Source organism: Palaemon carinicauda, chromosome 8 (assembly GCF_036898095.1).
Source record: "Palaemon carinicauda isolate YSFRI2023 chromosome 8, ASM3689809v2, whole genome shotgun sequence".
NCBI lineage: Eukaryota > Metazoa > Arthropoda > Malacostraca > Decapoda > Palaemonidae > Palaemon > Palaemon carinicauda.
The window spans coordinates 116456974-116464207 of record NC_090732.1 but is presented as its reverse complement, the minus strand read 5'-3'; the positions used below and the strand labels follow the sequence as shown (position 1 = coordinate 116464207).

The window sequence follows — 7234 nt, the reverse complement described above, 5'->3', positions numbered from 1 at the left end:
TGTATATTATTCAGTTTGTTAGTTTTGTCACTAACACACTTTTTTCAATATTGAGCCACAAGTGCCTCTTAATATGAATTTCACTATGCCTGGGAATAATGAAAGACATAAGCGGAGTTTCATTTAAAAGTGTTCCTACCCGGGCAGGGATTTGGACCTTTGCTGCTAGATCGAAACAGAACTACTTGGTAGGCTAGACCTGAAATACTCGGCTCAATATTTATGTTATGTGCTGTAATGGAATGTCTTTAACCTTTAATGCCTGGGAACTTTCATGGAGTTTACTTGCATTGGCTGAATCGGGGATTTCCAAGAGACAAGGTGCACATGTAAAAGAGAACCGTTATGGAAGGCTGATCTGATAGTGTGCACCTGCTGACTGAGTCCATGCACTGCAAAGTTTGTCAGTTTCGTGGCCATGTTTACTTGTTTCAGCATGTCACCCAGGCAAGGATAGAATTTGTCTAATGAATTAATCAACCCTTTCTAACATATGCCCATTATTATCTAATCCTGCTCAGGGTAGTGATCATGTTAGAAATTTCCTCTGGCTAGGCTGTAATAGTTGTCAGCATTGTTATTAGTTCTCATTCTTATGTGGAGAGAGAAAGGAGACAAGACCAGACAATAATATTTGAATTGACAAATGCAAGGGACATTTTTGGTGTTCCATACTCGACATACTTACATGAAGACGTGTAGCTAACTTTTGCTGCAAAAAACACAAATATTTTAGAAGGTGCAACTGGAAGACACCAACAGGATCATTCAGATAAAGGGTGATTTTTTGTTGAAATAAATATGTACTCGGCTCACAACTAAAGACATTCAAAATAACCTTCAAGTGTGGATAAGCATCTGTGTTCCACCCTGCATAGATATCAGACATACAGTTTCTCAGACCTTAAAAGTTATTATCCAAAGAGCTGAGTGCGTTTGCAACATGAAGTTGTGAGAATTCATAGTCATATAATGCTCACTGCACATGACTGAAGACTAGAATATTTTGATGGACAGCAAGTGGACCACAAATATTTCTTGACTGTTAAATCTTTTTTCTATGAAGCCAGCCCTGTTTAGGGAACTTACCTGCATAAAATGTACTCCACCTCACATATTTTGAAGGTTCGGTCATTCAGCATGGGCACTAATCTGTTTACAGCACCAGGCTCCCTAGTCGGGGGCGGGCCAGCAAAACTGTTCACCATTGTGGTGTCTCAGAATTTGCGACCCATCGCCTAATATTCTCATAGTCTGTGAAAGAACACACCTTCGAAAATCCTTATCAGACATAATCCGAATCATTTGGCCACAGTTCCCATATATATATATATATATATATATATATATATATATATATATATATATATATATATATATATATATATATATATATATAATGTATGTATATATGTGTGTGTGTATATATATATATATATATATATATATATATATATATATATATATATATATATATATATATATATATATATATGGATATTTATCCCTGTTGGAGCCAATGGGCTTATAACCCCCTTCTTTTCCAACTAGGGTTGTAGCTAAACTAGTAAATAATAATAATAATAATAATAATTATTATAATGGTAATATGAATTTTGTTTAACATTGATATTGGTCTTAATATACTTATAATTGTTTTATCATTCATGATTTATTCGTTATATCTTTTTTGTGCACTGGACTGCTTTCCATGTTGGAGCTCTTAGACTTCTAGCATTCTGCTTTTTTAATTATGGTTGTAGCTCTGCTAGTAATGAGGTGTATATATATATATATATATATATATATATATATATATATATATATATATATATATATATATATATATAATATATGGGTGTGTTTGTGTGTTTGGTTGTTTGTTTGTTTGTGTGTGTAATCTAGAAAGAAGAGTAAAAACTTGACCCAGTAGTTTTTTCTACTTACGCTTATAATGTGACATATGTCGTGATTTTAGATCTTGCCAACACATAGGCCTATATACCGTATAAACTATAAAGTAAATATATGTATATATATATATATGTATATATGTATATATATATATATATATATATATATATATATATATATATATATATATGAATATACATACATGCAAATGTGTTTATACAGTATGATATATACAATTATATATATATATATATATATATATATATATATATATATATATATATATATATGTATATATATACATACAGTATAGTATACATATACTTTTTGTATGTGGGTATATGTGTATATACGTGTGTATATATATATATATATATATATATATATATATATATATATATATATATATATACACATGCAAATGTGTTTATACAGTATGATATATACAATTATATATATATATATATATATATATATATATATATATATATATATATATATATATATATATATATACATACAGTATAGTATACATATAATTTTTGCATGTGTGTATATGTATATATATATATATATATATATATATATATATATATATATATATATATATATATATATATATATATACACAGTGTTTATAAATGTGTCCATATATGTGTGTGTACTGTATTTACAATTTGATGTGTTATATATATCTTCTCTCTACCTGGACCAGAATTTTAATCTTCCTTATGTTAAATAGAATCTACTGAGAGCTGGGAATGGTTTTGTGTGCGCCGTGGCCAAACTGGTTTGTAGGCCTATTCAGGCTGCTGATTTTAGGAAAAAAAAAATGATGCTAGCAGCTACACCCTAAGAACTTCCTGAAAAACCAAAGCGTATGTTGTGTGTATATATATTTACGCACTCACACATATAAGTGTGTGTGTATATATATATATATATATATATATATATATATATATATATATATATATATATATATATATACACTTATATGTGAGTGCGTAAATATATATATATATATATATATATATATATATATATATATATATATATATATATATATATATATTTACGCACTCACACATATAAGTGTGTGTGTATATATATATATATATATATATATATATATATATATATATATATATATATATATACACATACATACATACACACATACATACATGCATACACACATGTAAAAATGTGTCGATCAGAGGAAAAATCCTGAAAATATCCTTAAATATTGCAGGTGCTTTCAGGCATTTCAGCACACATTTTTCGAAACGCAGAACACCCTGGCATACATTGCAGTGGCCAAGTTGTGACATCTCAATTGTTCGCGGACATTGCGGTAGGGATCTTTCTGTACGCGATATATATGCGATACGGATCGTGGCATGCTTGATCCACGGGAGTCCCATTCATTAAAAGTTTTCCATCACTCCACTAAAGCATTTTATATCTTAAAAACAAAAAGTTTCTTTCCGCCCAAATATATTTAATTTGTTACGATGTTCAGGCTTTGTATTTTATTTTGAATATGACAAAGCATTTCTCTCTCTCTCTCTCTCTCTCTCTCTCTCTCTCTCTCTCTCTCTCTCTCTCTCTCTCTCTCTCTCTCTCTCTCTCTCTCTCTCTTTACATACCAGTGCTGAACGCAAGCGCAGTTATGCATATTGCCACATCTCCCATAGGGAGATATATCACATATATAGATTTGAGAGAAGAATAGGTTAGCAATAAAGGCGAAACAACACGTAAATGCGATGCATTATCTCCCTGCACGCGTTGTATCGCAGGTGCCCGACTATCATCGCTCATACACTAGGCGAAAAAATGGAGCAGGTTTCATTCAGTCCGCCAGTGTTGCGATGGCGTGTGGTGACCGGGGATGTATCGCACACGTGACGACGCTCATCTCGGGCTGTGGGATTTGGCTCGAAATACACCCAGGATGAATGCGGATGTGTGGCGATATTCTCAAAATTTTGCTAAAATCAATATCTCACTGCATCGCCCAAGTGTGATCCCAGCATAAATCTTTGTTTACTGGTAAGGTTAATGTCGGCACTGGGAATATCAACTTCTATTCTTTATGCGTGACAATTGTAAGAATAGTCTAGTTTCTGTTTTGCTCTATTGAATTTATAAACTATTAGACTACGTTGCTGTATTTATCAGGGGAATTTTATTTTTGTCTTCTAGGCTTTCGATACCACTTAAGACTCTTGAAAATTTTACAAGTGATTAATCGACATCATTTAAATGAACACAGCTTTGAGTATGTAAAATCACCCGAGAGAAAATGGTTTGCAGTTGTTTGCGTAATGCAAGTGAGGTTGTCTTGACAGCTGTGAGTTTCCCATCTACGTTAAAAACGGTCAAACTTCGTTAATGTCTCTTCCATTTATCAGGTATTGGTTAGAATATTCAACATAAATCATGACATGTACAACAAATCCATTGCAGAAAAGTAAGATATCCGTTTGAGTTGTTTGATTTTCATATTTGTTTGGTATTGTTTTCAGTGGATTTTAGGGGATGGATTGTTAAGGAATGATGTGGTTGTTTTGCACCTTGTGAAATGGTCTTCGAAAGCTGCTTACTTGTTGGACGTCGTGTTTTGGTTTCCAGTGTGTGAAAGGTGAGACGGGAACTTTGCCTTGAACTGAATGAATTATCTCGCCCATTTTTACAAAATGGAACTTTGTTATATTTTGATAAAACTCATCTATAGTTTTTTATCCTCGCTTTCATTGACTTGAGCGTTTCATCGTTTTATATGAGGTCACAAGAAATAAAAATTAATTTCGTACGTTGCAGATTGTGCACTGGCCAGCACTGGCGTATATGTAAGCATTTCTTCAGCTGCCGAATTCATTGAAGATGTGGGATATCTTCGATGGGTCCAAGTCCATTGGTTTGGTTTTGCTGACTTTCAGGCTGGGGACATGATTGGTCTGTGGAGAGAAGATCCTACAATATCCCCCGGAAGTCTCATTGGAAAGCAAGGAGTGAACATTACTGATGGAATGTTCATGACGCAGGAACGATGGAATGGCAGCCAGGTGCCCACTCCTGAGGCCACCTTAGAGGACTCCTGCCTACCATACTGGGCTGGATATATGCGCAATGACGTCGTTCTTTACTCAAGTTGCTTGATGATCAGACCCCATTGGATGTCAACCATGAAAGCAGATATTTCTTCAATGAATTTAAGTGAGATTGCTCTTCCTGGCACTCACGATGCTGGATCAGCTGGGCATTTTGCTACAACAATAGGGGCAATAGTAGGTCGCTGGACCTTTACTCAGGATGAGAATTTTTGGCAGCAGTTAGTATTTGGTGTACGTTATGTGGATGTAAGAATTTCCTACTATAATGCATCAATAGAAAAATTCTACATCGCTCATGGGGATGTTATAGTTGCCCCTCTGAAGTTATATATACATGACGTTGTGAAATTTATGTCCCAAACTAATGAGATTGTCATTTTTGATGTGCATTCACTCGAGACTGGTTTTAGTGGACACCCCGAAAGAGAAGAAGAACTTATTCTTTTACTGGAATCAAGTTTTGGAGAATGGATGATTCCAAAATCTTTTGCCCCAAATCCCACACTTTCTGAACTTTGGGGAAATGATGTAAGACTGGTTGTTACTTATCCAGGGACCACTACATCGCCTCTACTCTGGAATAATGTGCATCATGTGTGGGGCGATGTAAATAAATTAGAGGACTTGAAAGATTTCATGTATAGGGAAATCCCTCAGCATGCTGGTAAGGGATCTTTATGGTCGGCCATGACTGAATTTACACCTACGCCTTTAGATGTCGTTGTTGACCGCTGGAAGGGACTGAGAGGGGCTGCTGACATAACCAACAGCCCGGTAACCAGTTGGTTCCGGAATGATTGGTGGAACATGGTCAATATTGTAGCCATGGATTTTTTCTTGTCATCCGATGTAGTTTCAGTTGCAGTGCAGGCTAATGAAAATCGACTTCGATGCTCCGAAAAACTGAAGTTTATCAAAGACAAGAATTCAACCATTTCAAAAGAGGAAACTTTTCCGGAGGTCGATGAATTTTAGTCAGATGTAATTCTGGATTTTCTTAGCTACAGTTCCATTTTAGGGTTTAAGTGATCAACTTTGAAATTATCTATATCTATTATGACATACAAGATAGCTATAACCTACTTATAGGCCCGGGTAACTGTTTTTGTTTGCAACAGTTTGGGAAAAAAACTGCCTAAGGTTAGACACTTATTAGCTACTACTTTTTAGTGTAGGTGATTTTTTTTTTCCTTTTTTACTGTATGATAACGCAACTGATAACTTCTCTAAATCTCATGTGCTGAGTTTATCTTAATAGAACCTTGTAAGCTATTTCACTAAAGTCATTTCATCATTTGGCTGTGGACACTTAATAAGTATGTGTTCTATTTTGGTTAATATCTTGTATGTACAGTATGTATCCTTGACAAATTGCTAATATCTCTAAATTGCACGAAGAAATTTCCATTAATTTCTATCTGGGTAGAATTTGTGAAAGGTGTAACATTTAGCAGCTCTAGATTCTTGCTCAATTATAAATAATTCAGACTGAACTGAGTATCCTTCTGTAAATCCTATCGGGGCAAAAATTGTGAGTTTTAAGTTTCGTCAGCCATTCTTAATTCTTGCTGAAATATAAATAATTCAGACGGGGCCGGGCATCCTTCAGTAGACGGTACCATAATGCTATGGTTGTAGTAGAAAGGATGCTGATCCTGGCCCACTGTAATAATTATGTAGGAATTCTATGGGATTACTATTTATTGTCGTTTGTTCCGGTGGCAAATCCCAGTAATGGAAATTTCTTAATACAATCCATGGACGGTGATTGTATCAAAATGTTTTTTTTGTTTTATTTATTTCTACTTTGTAGCTACCGAGTCTACTGAAGAATGTCTCGATAAAGAAATTCAGAGATGTCATTAGCTTTATATATATATATATATATATATATATATATATATATATATATATATATATATATATATATATATATATAATGTGTGTGCGTGTGTTTGTGTGTATCTGTATGTATGTATATATGTATATAAATATATATATATATATATATATATATATATATATATATATATATATATATATGTGTGTGTGTGTGTGTGTATGAAATATGTATGTTTTATATATATATATATATATATATATATATATATATATATATATATATATATATATATATATATATATATATATATATATATATATATATTCTTATTAGATAAGTAGATTTGATACAATAC

General features: G+C 33.1%; 1 protein-coding gene across 3 annotated transcripts in view; it reads left to right on the top strand.

The window, feature by feature from the left end:
* LOC137645843 (uncharacterized) overlaps window positions 1–7234 on the top strand; it is a 207904-nt gene that overhangs the window by 164244 nt on the left and 36426 nt on the right. The window lies entirely within an intron of this gene.